The sequence below is a fragment of the Rhincodon typus genome, chromosome 21 (assembly GCF_021869965.1).
Source record: "Rhincodon typus isolate 14 chromosome 21, sRhiTyp1.1, whole genome shotgun sequence".
NCBI lineage: Eukaryota > Metazoa > Chordata > Chondrichthyes > Orectolobiformes > Rhincodontidae > Rhincodon > Rhincodon typus.
This window is the reverse complement of record NC_063352.1, coordinates 5760736-5782254: the sequence shown is the minus strand read 5'-3', so window position 1 is coordinate 5782254 and position 21519 is coordinate 5760736. Positions and strand designations below refer to the sequence as shown.

At 41.6% G+C, this 21519-nt stretch overlaps 1 protein-coding gene across 4 annotated transcripts in view; it reads right to left on the bottom strand.

The window, feature by feature from the left end:
• mrtfba (myocardin related transcription factor Ba) overlaps positions 1–21519 on the bottom strand; it is a 242285-nt gene that overhangs the window by 142928 nt on the left and 77838 nt on the right. For all 4 annotated transcript variants that reach the window (XM_048609802.1, XM_048609801.1, XM_048609803.1 and 1 more), the window contains 2 exons: positions 9978–10080; positions 2104–2181 (listed from right to left, as the gene is read on the bottom strand). The gene's annotated coding sequence lies outside the window, so the exon portion shown is untranslated. The remainder of the gene's footprint in view (positions 1–2103; positions 2182–9977; positions 10081–21519) is intronic.

The window sequence follows — 21519 nt, the reverse complement described above, 5'->3', positions numbered from 1 at the left end:
AAGATTGAGAGGGGCATGGATAGGATAAATAGACAGGGTCTTTTTACCAGGGTGTGGGGAGTCCAAAACTTGACAGCATAGGTTTAAGGTGAGAGGGTAAAGATTTAAAAGGGACCTAAGGGGCAACTGTTCCACGCAGAAGGTGATGCATGTATGGAAGTGGTGGAGGCTGATACAATCACAACTGTTAGAAGGCAACTGGAAGTGTACATGAATATGAAGGGTTGAGAGAAATAATAGACCAAATGCTGGCAAATGGGACTAGATTTTATTTAGGATATCTGGTCAGAATGGACAAGGTGGATCGAAGGGTCTGTTTCCTTGCTGTATATCTCTGACTCTGTTCCATTGCACTCTCCTCCTCCTCTTGACGAGTCCTCCCATGAGTACCTGTCTGTAGCCATGTATACTGTATATAGTAGGTTGTTTAATATTATTCAAATGTATTAAAACAAGGTCTCATTATTACCTTGGTTTCAAACTTCTTCAGTAGAGTTTGGACATAACGATCCTGTAAAAATCTAACGTATATTTAGCCCATTTGAGGGCAAAAATCTAACATTTAGGATACAACATTTCAGGGAAAAAAACCCAAAAATCTTTTCAATTTTAATCGTCTTTCCTAAAAAAATGTTTATTTTCAAGACAGCTACTTTTCAACAGCATTTCAGGAACAAGTAGGTCAGGTTAAAAATAATTTATCTGCAACTAACACAAGTGAAAACGATTGAAGCAGCTGAGTTGGTGGCATATCTTATTTGATCTCCGACTTTTTATTTTATGATAATGGGCAGCACGTGAAAGTGCAAAGCAACTCATTAGATAATTGAGCAAAAAGATAAATTTTCTTTGCAGTAACAAAAGCAACACAATTTCTTTATTCAGTCATTCTACTTGCTGCTATTGATGCATTGTTTATGCTTTTCCTGTTGAAGCAGTCTAAATTCCTTTCCTTGTGTCACACATGTTGAACATGTTTACATCTTTGAAATATTGTCAATGAGATAGGAAATAGTTCCCTTTGATGGAACTGCAACATGATGATTATCTTAATTTGAAGAGCCTGCAGGCTTGGTAAATGTGTACATAGTTGAAACACAATTGAGGAGCTTCCACTTTGTTGCTGACAGGCAAAATCATTGGCCCTGTAAAATTCAGCAATTTCTGGGACTTGTACCATTAAAAGGACTTAAGTAATCCTGTTAATCTGAATATTTGTTTCAGAAATTGATTTTTTTTTTAGAAAAAGGAGTCAGGCTTCAGAGTTAACAGATATTGAAAAGTGAAGAGTTGTGATTGGTACAGTGCATGGTGGATGTTACGATTCAACAGAAAGATTAGCTGAACTTGCGTACTTTTTTAGTGCAGAGAAATGAAATAATTCCACACTGCATGGAAACAAACATTGATCATATGTATGGGAAAACAAGGTTAGACCATGCAACACTGAATTACAATAGGAAAATTCAAATGTCAAAATGATTAGACATTATTTCAGGGTAGGAGGAGCGCTGAATTCCATGAATATAGCTATATTAATATTTGCCTTGTTGATGTTATTTGAATGGTTAATAATTCAGGATGATTTTCCACGCTATCCTAGAACAAGCACTAAAGCACCATTAGTGATTTTGGAACACTCCAGGATCTTACTTGATGATAAAAAAATGGGTGGAATCCAAAGCCTGTGATTTATAGCAGCAATTTATTTCAGTAAAGCTAAATGTTGACAGTTACTGACTAGCAAAGTAGTCTTTATGGATATTTAAATAGGAATCAGTGAAGGGAAACAAGACATTATTCCTGTTTGGGCAAATTGTCCCAGAACCAAAAGAATCTCAATTTCCTGATGTGAATAATCTTTGTTTTGTACATGTTGATTTTATAGCAGCTTTGCTGAAAAGCAATCTAATGCCTGAACAGAGATTTGATGTTATTTTTTTTAAGTATGATCCCTTTCCAAGGCAGGAGGCGGAAATACGGGTTGGAAAGAGGGAAGGGAAAGAGGGAAGGGAAAGGGGGTGGAAATAGTGCACAGCAGTTTAGAGAGCATGCGCTGCAAGTTAATGTCAATAAACTAGAAATCCAGAATTAGACACTTACCAATTTAATAACTAATATATGCTATTTTCAACACGTTTTCCCCTTGGATCAGATATCCAATCAGTAATCCAACTGTACCTAGAACCAAAAAATATATTTTCAATCAAAAAATTTGTAGAGTGTGTCTTCAAAGTACTAGAATTAGAATTGTTTTTGCTAATGAGAGAAACACTAGCCAAGTGCACCCCCAATTCAGTGTTACAACATCTTACGGGAAAGTCCAGCACCCAAATTCAGTATTAGACATGGTCACAGGCAGCACTCTTTAGCTGCACTAGGAGCTGTAACCACAGTCAGGAACGGCAGATGTACCTATTGGAAGACATTACTTAGCGTACAAGCCTGTTTAAGCAGGTTAGCTCCAGCTGCACAAACTACTGCAGATTGGAAAATTCAGCCCTCAATTCAAAAACAGGGGCATTAAATACACAGGAAAAGTATTGTTAATGCATTTACAAAATGCGACTTTATGGACAGACTTAGCATTTATTTTCTGAATTCATTTTATGTGGTTATTTTATCACCTGCACTGAACAGTTTTTGAGGGTAAGTAAATAAATACTTAAAAGCAAAAAGGAATAATTTATAGTTATGCAGCCGGTGATGATAGCAGTCAAATATTTTTGTACACTTAGAAAGCAGAACAGTAATCGGTCAAAATCATTTGTCGAATTCACCATGAAGCAACAAGCACACAGTAAACACTTGCAATTTCTCACAATATATATCTCAAACAGCTCCATGGGTAAACTTAAAAGGAAAGTTTCATGTCCATGTCAAAAGAAGTGAAAAAAATGTAGACTTTGAGGTTGGTTGGCTCGCTGAGCTGGTTTGTTGTTTTGCAGACGTTTCGTTCACATGCTGGGTAACATCCTCAGTGCAGCCTCCGGTGAAGCGGTGTGTTTTCCCGCCTGGTTTTTAAACTCTAGTCCGTTGAGATGGATTGCCTCACTTCTGGTTTTCCTTCGTAGTAGAACGTATATGGGGTCGAGTTCAATGTGTTTATTAATAGCATGCTTTGTGGAGTGCCATGCATCTAGGAATTCTCGTGCCTGTCTCAGGATCTTGGTGTTGTCCCAGTCGACGTGGTGGTTCTCCTTGTCCACGTGGATTGAGATGAGTGAGTATTGGTCGTGTCTTTTTGTAGCCAGTTGGTGTTCATGTACTCTTGTTGTTAGTTTCCTTCCTGTTTGTCCGATGTAGTGTTTCTCGCAGTCTCTGCAGGGGATCTTGTAGATGACATTGGTCCTGTCCGTGGTGGGGAGTGGGTCTTTAGTTCGGGTGAGCAGTTGTCGTAGGGTTGACGTGGGTTTGTGTGCCACTCTGATGCCCAGCGGTCGTAGGAGTCTTGTGGTGAGATCTGAAGTGTTCCTGATGTAGGGTAGTGTGATGAGTGTCGGGGTGTGTAGTATCTTTCTGATGTTTGTTTAGGTATCTTCTGACACAGTTCTTTCAATATCCATTATCCTTGAAAACGTGGATGAGGTATTCTTCTTCCTCTTGGTGTACTTCCATGTTGCTGCAGTGTTGTTGCCCTTTTAAACAGTGCTCGCACGCAGCTTCATTTGTGTGTGCTGGGATGGTTACTGTTGAAGTTCAGTACCTGGTCTGTGTGTGTAGCTTTTCGGTGTACTTTCGTTTGCAGTTCCCCATTTGTCTTGCGCTCTACCATGACGTCCAGGAATGGGAGCTGTTTGTTCTTCTCCTCCTCTCTGGTGAATCTTATTCTGGTGAGGGTGTTGTTTATAAGTTTGTGCGTCTCCTCTAATTTGGTCCGTTTAATGATGACAAAGGTGTCGTCTACGTAGCGAATCCAGGGTTTTGGTTGGATTTGCGGAAGGGCAGTCCTTTCTAGTTTTTGCATCACTGCTTCTGCTATGAGTCTGGAGATAGGTGATCCCATGGGTTTCCTGTTGATTTGCTCGTATGTTTGGCCGTTGAAAGTGAAGTGGGTGGTGAAGCATAGGTCCAATAGTTTGAGCATGTTGTCCAAGGAGATAGTTTAACTGGGGTCGTGCTCTTGTTCCAGTAGTGTTGCTATTGTTTCTCTTGCTAGTGGTATGTCTACTGATGTGAATAGGGCAGTGACATCAAACGATATCATGGTCTCTTCGTCCTCTATCTTTAAGTTTTTGATGGAGTTGAGGAATTCTTGGGCTGAGTGGATAGAGTGGGGTGACTTGCTGACTAGGTGCCTGAGTCTCCTTTGTAGTTCTTTGGCTAATCTGTGAGATGGAGTGCCTGGTGGGGAGACTATGGGTCTGAGGGGGACTTCAGACTTGTGCACTTTAGGGAGGCCGTAGAATTGGGGTGTGTTGGTTCCTTCGGGTTTCATTCTTAAGAAGTCTGTTTTGTTGATCTGTCCTGTTTGTTTAAGTCTTTGTAGCATGTAGAGGATTTTGGCCTAGTTGCGGTGTCGGGTCAGTTTATACTGGCCAGTATGTGTTCTCATCGGCGAGCAGTGCTTGTTCTTTGGAGATGTAGTCCCTTTTATTCAGTATCACTGTCATGCGCCCTCTGTCTGCAGGTAGTATCGTAATGTTCTTGTCCTTCTTTAATCCGTCCAGGGCTGGTCTTTCCTGTGTGTTGAGGCTGTTGAGTTCGCTCCTTCTGGTTAGTGTCAGGATTACTGTCGGTCTTATAGTTTGTTGTGTTTCGTCATTGATATTGTTGGTCTTGAGTGCAGCTTCCAGTGTGGCTAGGAATTCTGTTTTGTTAGCGTCCCTGTAGTTGTGGTTCAGTCCTCAGGTGAGAACGGCATTTTCCGTGTCTGTCAGTTTCCTGTCGGAGAGGTTTCTTATCCATGTGTCTGTTCTGTTGATGTCGTTTTTGTGGGTAAGTGTGGCTAGCTTGTCTTGCAGGGTCTGTCTTTTTTTGGTTCTTGTAGTCTGTCGGCTGATGTTAATGGCTCGTTCCATATCAGTTATCCAGTCTTGATTGGTAGCTTCCAGGAGTAACGGTTTTTGGCACGTAATTTCTCTGTTGTATTTGTGGAGCCGGTTGTATGCGTCGTTTATCATTACCCTTACCATCTTGCGGCCGCTTTGTTCTGCTGTTTTCCAGGCTTGTGGGTTGTTGATGGGTGGCTTGTACTTCACACTGTGACCTATGCCTCACCACCCACTTCACTTTCAATGGCCAAACATACGAGCAAATCAATGGGACACCCATGGGATCACCCATCTCCGGACTCCTAGCAGAAGCAGTGATGCAAAGACTAGAAAGGACTGCCCTTCCGCAAATCCAACCAAAACTCTGGATACGCTACGTAGACGACACCTTTGTCATCATTAAACGGACCAAATTAGAGGAGACACACAAACTTATAAACAACACACTCACCGGAATAAAATTCACCAGAGAGAAGAACAAACAGCTCCCATCGCTGGACGTCATGGTAGAGCGCAAGACAAATGGGGAACTGCAAACGAAAGTACACCGAAAAGCTACACACACAGACCAGGTACTGAACTTCAACAGTAACCATCCCAGCACACACAAACGAAGCTGCGTGCGAGCACTATTTAAAAGGGCAACAACACACTGCAGCAACATGGAACTACGCCAAGAGGAAGAATACCTCATCCACGTTTTCAAGGATAATGGATATCGAAAGAACTGTGTCAGAAGATACCTACACGAACATCAGAAAGATACTACACACCCCGACACACTCATCACACTACCCTACATCAGGAACACGTCAGAACTCACCATAAGACTCCTACGACCGCTGGGCATCAGAGTGGCACACAAACCCACATCAACCCTACGACAACTGCTCACCCGAACTAAAGACCCACTCTCCGCCATGGACAGGACCAATGTCATCTACAAGATCCCCTGCAGAGACCGCGAGAAACACTACATCGGACAAACAGGAAGGAAACTAACAACAAGAGTACATGAACACCAACTGGCTACAAAAAGACACGACCAATACTCACTCATCTCAATCCACATGGACAAGGAGAACGACAACTTCGACTGGGACAACACCAAGATCCTGGGACAGGCTAGGTAGAGACAGGCACGAGAATTCCGAGAAGCATGACATTCCACAAAGCATGCTGTTAATAAACACATTGAACTTGACCCCATATACGTTCTACTACAAAGAAAAACCAGAAGTGAGGCAATCCATCTCAACGGACCCCAGAGTTTAAAAACCAGGCGGGAAAACACACCGACGCTTCATCGGAGGCTGCACTGAGGATGTTACCAAGCATGGTAACGAAACGTCTGCAAAACAAGAAACCAGCTCAGCGAGCCAACCAACCTCAACATCCACAACTCAAGCTACAAATCTACTCCAAAATCTTAAATGTAGATTTTGGTCACCACCTGTTATTCTCATTCACTTGATTCTCAGAATAGTTCAAAAGGTAGCATTTGCACAGAGCTGAGATATTTGGGGCATCCACAAAACAAGCATATAACTATCATAAAAAATTAAAGCTGGATTTTTTGTAATATTAAATTTAAAGGTGAAGAAGTAGTTTGTTTTTCTTACATCCTAACAACCAACATGTCATTACTAACCTGGCAAAGGCATACATCTAGTAAGCTTGTCAATTTGATATACCATAGTTTAAGTGAAAAGTTTGATAACTTGCAGCATTTGCAAAGTAATAAATAAAAGTTACAGCCATTGAGGAGGATGATCGTCCAATAAAGAATATTTATCTACTCAACATAAACATTTATAACCATAAGATTGTAAAATTGCTTAACACCTCCCTCGTTGAAAGTAGTTAAAACAGCCAAACTTTATGCACTTCTAGTTGTAAAAGAAACTCACGGCTCAGAAGTGTGCATGTTTCCAATGAGCCTTTTCAAAGTTTGGCAGCATAGCAAAGCTAGTTAAAGATTCCAGCCTTGGCCTGCCAATGCTGTCAAAGAATTCTCAAGAGGCTACTATTTTCCAGTAACTCCAAACTATACAGCCTTGGAAAAAAAAATGTTTTTATTTTAAATATTCACAGCGACTTTAGAAACAATGAAATGTAGCTGACAAAATATTGCAGTCTTGCAATGGGCAGATGACCAAAAATGTTATTAAATACATGACATTAGGTGACTTTCCACAGCTAGTCCTAATTGCAATTATTTAAAATCATTCAATTTTTTAAATATGGATTTGAACAGTTGTACTTTACTAAAGAGGTTAATTATTTTCTAGATGCATGTCTATTCTCTTTCTACAATTAATCAAAACTTCATGTGTTGATTTAAATCAGAAGGACTCCAAAAACATAATTTGCAACAATCTCAAATTTTTAACAGCCACATTTTCCTTGGCGTTGGTTCCAAAAAAAGTGAAAACAACAGCTTTTTAAAAATTTCTTTAACCACTGCTTCTTCTTTCTCCTATGATCACAGGAATGTAAGGTCTTAAAACAGCGTGGAAGAGATCAGACAAATTTGTTCAGCCACTACACTATAGGAGCATTCAAACACTAAAGGTGTGTAATCTGAAAGAAGTTGGCTAACGTACAGGGAATAATCTTGAGAAGAATGCACAGGATTGAATGTTGAGTAGCAACTACTATTGTGAATAAGATAATAAAGAAAGATCTGAGCACTATTAATCCTCGAATTAATAAAAAGAAAGGCAGATTAGGCATCAACAGTAGCACAAGCAAATATAATAATCAGACAGCAAATTATATAGAAAATAGGGAATTTTAGATAAGGATTCAACCTTTTTGGACTTTAATGAGGGAACCTTTTCTGCTCAAAAGTAGTAATTCTTTAGAATTTGTGATCCAAAAGAATTGTGAATATTCAGTCGTCATTTAGCATACTTTAGGATCGAGATTTTTAGTTACTAGGGACTCAAATGATATTTGGATCATCGGATAACATGAAAGGAAAAAGAAACCTGACAAAAATGAATTATAGAGCCTGTCAAAGAGTCAACTAGCAACTTTCTGCTCTTACTTCTTGTATTATTAACTGGACAATGCTTGATCCTCAAAAAGGTTAAAAATCTTTAAGATGTCCATGTCAATTCAATGGCAAATAACCCTAGCAAACAGTTTAACACGGAGTTCCTAAAGGTGTGTAAAAAAGTCAACACCACCACCAGTGGAACAGCCATACCAAAAGTTATACTGCCAATCTTAACTTGGACCAGAATGTGTAAGGTGATGGTTAATTTGTAATTCGAAAACTTTCATGGGCTGAAATTCAACCCCCAAAAAGGGCAAATTGGGGTTGAGTTAGATGTTAAAGCTTGATATATCAGAAAACCACCCACCAACACCCTGCCCAATTCCAGATTTATTGAAGGGGTCAAGGGCCAAGTAGCTAACCTACTCCCAGAGGACCAGTTAGCAATTCACAATTTAAATGTTTTAACGAAGATGGCAATTCCAATTTAAAATGGCAATACATTTTTTACAGTTGGTTTTCACAGGCCTCAGAAAACCTGGCAGCTGGGGAAACTTTGTTGGGATGTTGTACATGCCTTGACATCATTGTTTGCATGACAGGAGTGCAGGAGTGTTCCCCATCTCTCGAAGTTTCTCCTACCCATTAGAAAGTGGAATGGGAGTTCTCAACCTCATGTCTGAGGGTTCAAAGCCCTCTCTAGACCTCTCTCAACCAGACCTGAACTTTGCTCATAGCTCCTTCTGTGGCTTGCACTGGTATCCTTCTCAAAAACCAGAAACCATGACAGTCAGTCAAGCTGACATCTAGATGAAGAAGCTATCAAGTACAAGAGTTGGATGCCGTATGGTTAAAACTCCAGAGTGTGCGTGGGGAATGGTGTGGAAACCCAGCCATACATGGGCTAATTGAAGGCTGTCAGCCATTTTGTAGAAGGCATCTCATGGGTAATTTTAGTTTCCCCAAGGAGAAACTTGTGGGAAGTGGTTTGAATATGAACAGCAGCAATCTCAAGGCGTGAAACAAACAAAAATGTTCCAGTCTCTAGGTTGTTATTAATTTACATAACATCTAGAGGTTTCCTGTCTGAAAGTTCTCCTGTCCCTTACCTGCAATCATCATGCAACATGCTCTATTGATATCTAACCAAAAACATGATCTATCAATGTTAAGAGGCATGAGGAGAGAAGGGTAAGAGAGATAGGCGAACTATTTCAATCCAGTAAGAACGATTAGACCAGCAGAAAATGCAGGAATGGAACAACACAGTTAAAATGTAAAGCCATAATACAAGACTAAATGTAATACAGCTAGAACAGAGGCAAGGAGAAACAAAGAGAAAGTGTTATATACAGAATCTAGGATTATGGAATTCATGTGTGGTGTCAGACTTAGGAAGAAACCACATCCCTTAAACCCAATTTTGATCATCCGCCTCAAGTTTTTGGGACATTCGGTACCACAGAAGTTACTGTATAGAAGAAATTATTGGAGCAGCAAATGTTGCCCATTTTAAGATTTATTTCTTTTTCTCCATTGAATTTCCCCTTTATGTAGCCATTGGCATCAGTGATAGCATCACAATAGAGTCTGACCCCATCTTCATGTACACTTCCAGCAACAATCACCATAGCAATCAGAAGCAGCACTGGTTGGTTTTTGTGTTCCTGCAACTTAGTGACTCCAAGGCAATCTGTAACTTTCCCATCATTGCCATAGTTTATATCAACTCACTCAGCACAGATCATGGAACATCATAGGATTTTCCTGTTCTATAGAACTCAATGTGACACCAGGTAAAACATTTATTCACTCCTATACAGGTGGGGAACAGTTTTATTTGATCATAATAATAATCATTATTAGGTGCTCTAATATGCTTGCTTGTATCAGTGTTCTGAAAGCATTAATTAAAGAAAAGTATAGTTGCTTCACCTGTATACATCATTCAAAAGACTGGTAATTTAAAATAAGCTTACCTCAAGCAGAGTCCACGTTGTATCATACAACCTTGTCTGTAGCTCAATGTTTGTGTGTTGAAGTATCAGCCATTGTTAAAACATAGTGAGATCAAGCAATTAGCTGCAAGCAGAAGACAAGAGTTCAGATTAGCTTAACCTTTTTTCTACAGAAGTTAACTAATTTTAGTTCAAACGACCCAAATCATTGAAGTTGGTGATAAACAGAATATTTTTTAATCATCACCCAAGGGATGTAGGCATGTTGGCAAGGTCAGCATTTATTGCCCAGAAGGCAGTGAAGAGTCATCTGCATTGCTGTGGGTCTAGAGTCACATGTGAGCCAAACCAGGTAAGGACAGCAGTTTTCTTCCCTAAAGGAAATCAGTGAATCAGATGGGTTTTTACAACAACTGACTCTAATGATGTCCATGAAATCATTAGACTCTTAATTCCAGATACTTATTGAATTCAAATTCCACCTTCTGCCCTGGTTAATTCAGGTACCTAGAACATTACCTGCCTCTCTACATTAATATTCTCGTGATAATACCACTAGGCCATCACCTCCCCCTAAACTCATTGTACAATGACGATTTATATTCCTGGAGTCACTCGATTCAAAGGAAAGCAAGCACTTTGAAAATCATACATCTTAATAACAATTCTTTGTTATCATGACATAAGCACTTTCAATAAAAATTCAAACTGATAAATCTAAGGTTTTGGAGTAGATCTGTAGCTCGAATTGTGGGTGTTGAGGTTGGTTGGCTCGCTGAGCTGGTTTGTTGTTCCGCAGACGTTTCATTACCGTGCTGGGTAACATCCTCAGTGCAGCCTCTAATGAAGCACCGGTGTGTTTTCCCGCCTGGTTTTTAAACTCTGGGGTCCATTGAGATGGATTGCCTCACTTCCGGGTTTCCTTCGTAGTGGAATGTATATGGGGTCGAGTTCAATGTGTTTATTAATAGCATGCTTCGTGGAGTGCCATGCTTCTAGGAATTCTCGTGCTTGTCTCTGCCTAGCCTGTCCCAGGATCTTGGTGTTGTCCCAGTCGAAGTGGTGGTTCTCCTTGTCCATGTGGATTGAGATGAGTGAGTATTGGTTGTGTCTTTTTGTAGCCAGTTGGTGTTCATGTACTCTTGTTGTTAGTTTCCTTCCTGTTTGTCCCATGTAGTGTTTCTCGCAGTCTCTGCAGGGGATCTTGTAGATGACATTGGTCCTGTCCACGGTGGGGAATGAGTCTTTAGTTCGGGTGAGCAGTTGTCGTAGGGTTGATGTGGGTTTGTGTGCCACTCTGATGCCCAATGGTCGTAGGAGTCTTGTGGTGAGTTCTGACATGTTCCTGATGTAGGGTAGTGTGATGAGTGTGTCGGGGCGTGTAGAATTTTTCTGATGCTGTTCCCGTAGGCATCTCCTGACCCAGTTCTTTGGATATCCATTATCCTTGAACACTCGGAAGAGGTATTCTTCTTCCTCTTGGCGTAGTTCCATGTTGCTGCAATGTGCAGCAAAGGGCAAAAAAAGGGCAACATGGAACTACGCCAAGAGGAAGAAGAATACCTCTTCCAAGTGTTCAAGGATGATGGATATCCAAAGAACTGGGTCAGGAGATGCCTACAGGAACAGCATCAGAAAGATTCTACACACCCCAACACACTCATCACACGTCAGACCTCACCACAAGACTCCTATGACCGCTGGGCATCAGAGTGGCACACAAACCCACATCAACCCTACGACAACTGCTCACCCGAACTAAAGACCCACTCCCCGCCATGGACAGGACCAATGTCATCTACAAGATCCCCTGCAGAGACTGCGAGAAACACTACATTGGACAAACAGGAAGGAAACTAACAACAAGGGTACATGAACACCAACTGGCTACAAAAAGACACGACCAATACTCGCTCATCTCAATCCACATGGACAAGGAGAACCACCACTTCGACTGGGACAACACCAAGATCCTGGGACAGGCTAGGCAGAGACAAGCACGAGAATTCCTGGAAGCATGCTATTAATAAACACATTGAACTCTACCCCATATACATTCCACTACGGAGGAAACCTGGAAATGAGGCAATCCATCTCAACGGACCCCAGAGTTTAAAAACGAGGCGGGAAAACACACTGACGCTTCATCAGAGGCTGCACTGAGGATGTCAGCCAGCATGGTAACGAAACGTCTGCAGAACAACAAACCAGCTCGGCGAGCCAACCAACCTCAACATCAAACTGATAATTGGTAATTTATTCAATTCGGCAATGTATGTGTTATCATTGGTCAGTGGTAATTCTACAGGCCGGTACAGGCCATATTTACTCATTATTCTGGAGTCTGGCAGTTATAGGTTCATATCCACTCCAGAGACTTGAACACAATCTGGCCTGAAACTTCACTACAGTACTAAGGGAATTCCGCAATGTCAAAAGGGCTGACTTTCAGATGAGCAGTAAAATTCAGGTTATGTTTCCCTCTCAGATCAATGTAAACATAGAAATATAAAACAGGAGCAGGAGCACATCATTTGGCTCTTAAAGCCTGCTCCACCATTTAACATGATCATGTATAATCATCCAACTCAACTCTATTCTCTCGCTTTCTCCCAAACCCTTTGATCCCAAGTCCTAAGAACTTAGTTCTTAGGAGCTGTTCTTAGGTAGTTGGAGCTGTGCCCATCCAAGCAAGTAGGGAGTATTCCATCACACTTCTGAATTGTGCCTCGTAGATGGTGGACAGGCTTTGGGGAGTCATGAGGTGAGTTACTTGCTTAAGTATTCCCAGCCTCTGACCTGCTCTTGTAGCCATGGTGTTTATGTGGTGAGTGAGTCCAGTTGAGTTTCTGGTCAATAGAAACCCCCAGGATGTTGATAGTGGGGGATTCAGTGATGGTAACACCATTGAATGTCAAGGGGCGGTAGTTAGATTGACTTTTTTTGGTGATGGTTATAGACTGGCATTTGAATGGCATGAATGTTACTTGCCACTTGTCAGCCCAAGCCTGGATATTATCCAGATCTTGATGCATTTGAACACGGGCTGCTACAGTATCTGAGGAGTCACAAATGATTCTGAACATTGCGCAGTACTTGGCGAACATCCCCATTTTTGACCTTATGGTGTTGGGAAGGTCATTGATGAAGCAGCTGACAATGGTTGGGCCTAGAATACTACCCTGAGGAACTCCTGGAGCTGAGATGACTGACCGCCAACAACCACGACCATCTTGTGTGCCAGGTATGACTCCAACCAGTGCAAAATTTGCCCCTGATACCCACTGATTCTAACTTTGCTAGGGCTCCTTGATGCCACACTTGGCTGAATGCAACCTTGCTGTCAAGGGCGGTCACTCTCGCCTCACCTCAAAACATTTGAAGTTTTGGCCTTAACTGTTTTCTGCAGTAGAGAATTCCAGGCTCACCACTCGCCAGGTGAAGAGATTTCTCCTCACCTCTGTCCCATATGGCCTACCCTGTATTCCTAAACTGTGATCCTTGGTTCTGGACTCCCCAGACATTGGGAACATCTTTCCTGCATTTACCTCGTCAAGTCCTGTTAGAATTTTACAGGTTTCTGAGATTCTTCTAAATCCTAACGAATATAGTCCTAACCAAACCAGTGCCTCTTCATATGTCAGGTCTGATGTCAAATGCCATCACATGGATCAAACTGGTAAACCTTTGCTGCTCCTTCCATACCTCTTCCTCAGATAAAGAGGCCAAATCTGCACACAATACTCCAGGTATGGTCTCAGCAAGCCCCGTACAATTGCAGCAAGACTTCCCCGATTCCATACTTGAATCCTCCCACTACAAATATATTTTTATACATATATAATGAGCAAGAGGGTAGCCAGGCAGAGGGTTGGCCCACTCAAGGACAGGGAAGGGAATTTATATGTGCAGCCAGAGGAAATGGGCAAGGTATTAAATGAGTATTTTGCGTCAGTATTCACCATAGAGAAGGACTTGGTGGATGATGAGTCTGGGGAAGAGTGTAAATAGCTTGGGTCATGTTGAGATCAAAAGGGGGGTGGTATTGGAAGTCTTGAAAAACCATTAAAAGGTAGACAAGTCCCCAGGGCCTGATGGGATATACCCCAGAACACAGAGACAAGGGAGGAAATTGCTGGGACCTTGAGGGAAATCTTTGTATCCTCACCGAGTACAGGGGAGGTCCCAGAGGATTGGCAAATAGCCAGTGTTGTTCCTTTGTTTCAGAAGGATAGCAGAGATAATTCAGCTAATTACAGGTCAGTGAGCCTTACGTCAGTGGTAGGGAAATTATTGGAGAGGATTCTTCGAGACAGGATTTACTCCCACCTGGAAATCAATGGGCTTATTAGTGAGAGGCAACATGGTTTTGAGAAGGGGAGGTCGTGTCTCACTAACTTGGTTGAGTGTTTTTTGAGAAAGTGACAAAGATGATCGATGAGGGTAGGGCATTGGATCTTGTCTATATGGACTTCAATAAGGCCTTTGACAAGGTCCCTCATGCAGGCTGATACAGAAGATAGAGTCGCACAGGGACAGAGGTGAGCTTGCAAGATGGATAAAAAAAACTGGCTTGGTCATAGAAGACAGAGGGTAGCAGCAGAAGGGTGCGTTTCTGAATGGAGGCCTGTGACCATGGCGTTCCTCAGGGAACGGTGTTGGGACCTTTGCTGTTTGTAATATATATATAGGAGGAGAATGTAATTGGTCTGATTAGTAAGTTTGCCGATGACAAAGGTTGGTGGAATTGCAGATGGCGACGAGGACCGTCAAAGGATACAGCAGGATATAGATCGGTTGGTGACTTGGGCAGAGAGATGGCAGATGGAGTTTAATCCAGAAAAATGTGAGGTAATGCACTTTGGAAGGTCTAATTCAGATGGAAAATATACAGTAAATGGCAGAGCCCTTAAGAGTACTGATAGACAGAGGGATCTGGGTGTATAGGTACACAGGTCACTGAATGTGGCAATGCAGGTGGAAAAGGTGGTCAACAAGGCATATGGCATGCTTGCCTTCCTTGGCTGGGGCACTGAGTTTAAAAATTGGCAGGTAACGTTGCAGCTTTATAGAACCTTAGTTAGGCCGCATTTGGAATATTGTGTTCAATTCTGGTCACTACACTACCAGAAGGATGTGGTGGCTTTGGAGAGAGTACAGAAAAGATGTACCAGGATGTTGCCTGGTATGGTGGGCATTAGCTATGAGGAGAGGTTGGAGAAACTTGGGTTGTTCTGACTGGAACGATGGAGGTTGAGGGGTGACCTGATAGAGGTCTACAAGATTATAAAGGGCATGGACAGACTGGACAATCAGAAGATTTTTCCCAGGGTGGAAGAGTCAGTTACCAGGGGCCATGGGTTTAAGGTGCGAGGGGAAAGGTTTAAAGGTGATGTACGAGGCAAGTGTTTTTTTTTTTTTTTTTAAACACAGAGGGTGGTGGGTGCCTGGAACTCGCTGCCGGGGGAGGTAGTGGAAGCAGATACTATGGTGACTTTTAAAGGGCGTCTTGACAAATACATGAATAGGATGGGAATAGAGGGATACGGTCCCTGGAAGGGTAGGGGGTTTTAGTTGTGATGGGCGGCATGTCAGTGCAGGCTTGGAGGGCCGAAGGGCCTGTTCCTGTGCTGTAATTTTCTTTGTTCTTTGTTCAAAGGCTAACATACCATTTGCGTTCTTCTCCACATTCTGCACCTCCATGTTTACTTTCAGCATTAGGTGTACTAGGGACACCCAAGTCTCGTTGCACCTTCTCTTTTCCCAATCTATCATCTTTCAAACAATGATCTGCCTTCTTGTTTTTGCTATCAGAGTGGATCACCTCATACTTGTCCATATTACACTTCATCTGCCATGTATTTGCTCATTCAATTTATCCAAATTACACTGAAGCATCTCTGCACCCCCCTCGAAGCTCAATCTACCACCCAGCTTTGTGTTGTTGCAAACTTGGAGATATTACATTTTGTTTCTTCATCTAAATCATTAATATAGGCTGTGAATCCAAGTAAACAACATCCACTGGTTCCTCCTGATCAGCTCTACTAACTGCATTCTCAAAAAGTTCTGATGCAGTAGATTTGTCAGGGATGATTTCCCTTTTGTAATTCCATGCTGACTCTGTCTGATCCTTCCTGCTCCTCTGATGCTGCTTGGCCTGCTGTGCTCATCCAGCTCTACACCTTGTTATCTCTGTCTGATCCTGTTACTGTTTTCCAAGTGCTCTGCAATTAAAACTTTTGTAATGGATTCTAGGATTTTCTCCACAGTTGATTTCAGACTAACAGGTCTATAAAAGGACATTAGTGAACCACACACTGGTTCATATACCACATTACCCATTTGTGTGATGGGAAGAATGTATTTGTCTTAACAGTAGCATCCCATTAGTGGTAAACACCGCTCATGTTTCCTTTATGTCTTTTTCGGCAATATAGATCATTGAACATGCACCTTGATCGCTTTCTTTAGAAAAATAATTAAAGGCATTTTTCTTCCCTTTCTTGCTTGGGTCTCCTGCAAAACTGCTGTCTCCATGCGTGTGCCTGTGAGAACGTAATCTTCTCCAGAACTGTGCAAGTTAGCTGGATTGGCAATGCTAAAAATTGCCCATTGTGTCCAGGGATGTGCATGTTAGGTGTGTTAGCCATGGTAAAAATCCAATGCAGGGTGGCGGGGATGGGGTGGGTCGGTGTGGGTTTTAAGAAGGTTGGTGGAGACTTGATGGGCTTAATGGCCTCTTCCTGCACTGCAGGGATTCTATGATTCTCTGTTTCTCCCCATCAGGTGTTGTGAAACCAGGCACGTGTGAAAGAATGCTAGTTGGCTAAATAATGCTTTCTCCCTAGGATAGGTGTATGGCCTTCCATGCTCATTTTACAGTGCGGAATCTTGCTTTTATGCAGCCATAACTCTGTCCAAACAGCCTATGATCTGCTTCGTGCAGCACCTGCGCGCTCAGTTCGTGACAAACAACAACACCTCCCAGTCACGAACCACTTCAACTCCCCACCCCCCCACAACTCCTTGGACAACATGTCCATCCTGGGCCTCCTCCAGTGCCACAATAATGCCACCCGAAGGTTGCAGGAACGGCACCTCATATTTTGCTCGGGAACCCTGCAGCCCAATGGTCTCAATGTGGACTTCACAAGCTTCAAAATCTCCCCATCCCCAACCTCAGGCCAAGAACAGCCCATCTCGTCCTCGGCCTCCTTGACCGGTCTGTCTTTTCTCCCACCTACCTGCTCCTCCCACCTCACTGACCAACCCCCCACCTCAACTCCCAACCTACACTCACCTTTACTGGCTTCATCCCCGCCTCCTTGACCTGTCCGTCTTCTCTCTACCTATTTGCTCCTCTATCCACCTTCTATCATCACCTCCCCCTCTCTCTATTTATTTCAGCCCCTTTCCCCTCCCCCATTTCTGAAGAAGAGTCCAGACCCAAAACGTCAGCTTTCCTGCTCCTCCGGTGCTGCCTGGCCTGATGTGTTCATCCAGCTCTGCATCTTGTTATCTCAGATTCTCCAGCATCGGCAGTTCCTACTGTCTCTGAGCCTATGATCTGTATTTCCTTGTATGATGTGATCTGCCTGTACTACTCGCAAAACAAAGCTTTTTGCTGTACTTAGTTACATGCGACAACAAAAAATCAAATCAAATCTGGCACCACTCTGTAACCGTACAATTCAAGAATTCTATTTATGCAGAATATTGAGATTAGCTGAGATGCCAGCACCCTGGTGCAGTCCATTATACCTAATAAACATTGACCAGATTTTTTTTCCAATTTTCACCTTGCCTATCCTGACTCATGCAGATGCAAAATATTCAAAACTTCTGGACCCATTTTATAAGTGGATTGTTTTCCCATACAAGTCTCAACATTGAATATCTGCATTTTATCTGACCATTGAATTGGATCTAGGTGGTGTGCAGAGGAGAAGAATTATCAACAAGCCCCTCAATTTGTTTTCCCAATTTTCAACCAGAAGCCAATGGACAAATGAGGTCCTGCCATTAAATTTAGATGAATTTCCATGTTGCCTACATTTATGTGCTTCCTACCCACTAGACAGCCATTCCACTGCCACTCCCCACAAACAGAAGCCAATCAACTTCACTGTGTAGCAAGTATCAAGGAGTCAGATGAGTTCCTTTATAGCAGTGCAGTCCACCCTGCCTATTTTCTGATCTTCACTGAGCATTGACCTAGGAATAGCTTCCCTAAATTTCAAACTAATGTTGACACTAATTCAAATTTTGCAGTGAAATTCAACATTCTTTCCTCAGGCTAGCACAATTTGCAAACAAGAGAAACACTGTATTTGCATCTTTGCAATTAGGACAAATGTCAAACATATGCAGTAATTGCTGCTTCCACCTGTTCCAGATTAAATATTACTTTCATCCTTTAAAAATAAGATGAAAGAAACAATTCTGCCAAAATTTGCTAATAGCCATGAATGCAAGATTGAAGTTCAAAGGGGGTTTTCTGCATGCCAAAATAGTCTCTGTATTTCGTATTATGCTCACTGAAAGTATCACAACTCAGGAACAAAAAAACTATTTGACAATACAGCCCAGAGATCCTGTTAGCTCCACAAGCCAAATAGCCAGTAGAAAATCTCTTTTGTGCAGCTATTTATCTATCTTTCAAAAATATTTATTTAAATCCCTTTTCAATGTTCCAGTGGCTGCCACGACAGGGATTCTCAAACATTTTCCTTGACGTGCTGCCTCAGACTTCCTTTGACCTGCTGGGTAAAAATTGAGGGAGTGTTTTTTGAGGAATGTTTATTTGGGAAGGCGATGGCTTAATGGTATTATCACTGAACACAGAGACACAGGTAATGTTCTGATGACCTGGGTTCAAATCCCACCATGGCAGATAGTGGAATTTGGATTCAATAAAAATGTGGAATTAAGAGTCTGATGATGACCATCGTCACTTGTCAGGAAAAACCCATCTGATTCACTATTGTCCTTTAGGGAAGGAAACAGCCATCCTTACCTGGTCTGGCCTACATGTGGTTGATTCTTAACTGCCTTCTGGGCAACTGGGGATGGGCAATAAAATGCTCAACTAGCCAGTGACACCCTTATCCCATGAATGAATAAAGACAACACCTGGGTTTGTCCTGAAAAAAGATAAACATGAGAGTTCTGAAGAAGAGTCATATCGGATTTGAAACGTTAATTGTTTCTCTCTCCACAGATGCTGCCAGACCTGTTGAATTTCCCCAGCATGGTTTTTATTTGAAGGAAACTTTGCATTATTTATTTCAGAATCTATTATAATTTTTAAAACCTTCAATTATATCCCCAAGCTCTTACAGTAAGGAAAAAATCAGCTTCATACACACCAAACTTTTTTTGGGGCTTAATTTGCACATATGTTTATGAAAGAAAATCAGTGAAGACCAAATGCCTTTGTTGTGTTTCGACCTCAGTTTGGTTTCTTCTATAAATCAAAGCAGCTGAACACAATTTTAGGTTTTGAGAATTTCTGATTTTTCAAGATTGCCAACCATGGACTGATCAATCATTTTTAAGCATGTACTCCAAATAAAATCATCCCCACAGAAAATAAATCTTTTGCTTTCAACAACATGTGTTTGCAAGTATGAAAACAGATCCTTTACTTCCCCCACTAGTGAAACTTTGGATACACCTACAACTTAAAGTATAACTTTGTGTCCCACTGTTCTCTGAATATATTTAGTTGTTTTTGAACTTTCAGATTTGCTAATTACATAGGTTGGTATGTAAGAATTTTGGAAGCCTTATCATTATAACCTTTCATCCCAAGCATCATACAACTGAATCTTCATTGCAGCCTGTATTCTAGCATCTTTCCTAGAACAGGATGCCCTGAACTGCAAATAGCATTCCAAAGGACCCTAATTAATATTTAGCAAAATTCAATATTACTTCCTTGTTTTCATATTCTACACCCGTGCCTACCCCAAAGTTTGTTAAAACGTTTTTAGTAATGCACTCATTTAATTCTGAAATGCATATGATTTATTTCAAAGATAGTATCCCTGAAAATCATGTTTGACCTGGTTTCATTGAAGGTATAGCAATAAAGTGGGAAGGTTCCACATTGTTTTGCAAACACCATGAAATACCTGAAAAAAAGTCATCATCATCATCGAGGGAGCTGGGGAATAGGGCAGAGTGAGGCAGAGATCAAGCCACATCCTGACTTGTTCAACATGAAAAGAATAACACTAAGTGGATGTTACAGTAAAGTGAAGGTAGACAAACAGAAGGGTGACAGGTTGGAGAAACTGAGAAATACAACATTGATAGGAGGTTGTTCGTCTTTCCCTTCCCTATGCCAAGATGTGTATTCCCATGGCTGCTTTATTAAACATGGTTTTTGTTTAAAAACAGGTTAAACTTGCAAACGGTTTCACCCTCAGCAATTTACAGGTGCTTCCTAGACTAAAGTAAAAAGATAATAGGATAAATTACAAGATACAGTTTCATTAGTCCATCATGTTACCAACAAGGTACCATGAAACAGACAAAGTTTGTACTTAAGAACAAAAATAGTTGGGTCTAATTGACTCGTTGAACAACTAACAGATGCCTTGTGCTACAGTGAATGGCTAGATGCTCAATGAGAGTGCATGTTGAAGTGGTGTGCAATCTATGTCGTTTACTACCAATTATCAAGGAATAATTATAAACATCTGTAAACATTTACAGATTTCAGATACTCTTGCAAATAAAATTCAAGTCCATTAAAAGAACTACTGGGAGGGGTAAAAATTTATACATCTTCAAAATAAAACTCGGCTGTTTACTACTATCCTCCATTTCCATGAAACAGACGAGTTTTATTTTGAATAAACACACCACATCCTTTAACCAGGTCTTACCTCCAACAGAGTCTGATATTATTAACTGTCATTAGATAGGACCGAATCTTTTTAAAAAAAAAAAATTACACCTCATAGCTGATTTGCTAATTCCCATTCAGACATGGTGGCACTGATTTCCAGTACAATGGGGAACGATTCCACAATAGTGAAAATGCCAGAAGACATGGCATCCCCAGATCCAGCCATGAATCCAGCATTTCTCATTTTGCAGGAATGGGACTGGGGTCAGTCCACAGTTTGCCGGTCCATAGTTTCAGGCAATTGGCCATTTAAATGAGGTCAAAGCAACAGCTGGTTTATTATGTGTGCATTTTGTTTAAATAGCCAGGGTACCTTTTCGGAGATGACCCTGCAGGATGACCCCAAGATGACCCCAAGATATTGGTATAGGGACTTTAGAGCCATGGGAATGATTGGAGGCTTAGGCTGATACAGGGCCTACTTGAGACGTAGATCAGCATAGGGTGGCGCAAAGGTTTAAGGACACATACATATTTGCTAAAAGCCTTAGAGTGATACTATACAACATGAGGAATATTTCACATTCTTATTTTCAAATTTTGACGACAGAATAGGCGCCTCCTGGCAAACTTTCCACACAACCTGCCTTGGAACTGGCAATTTCTAGGTCACGTGGCCTGACTGCCAATCTAGCTGCAACT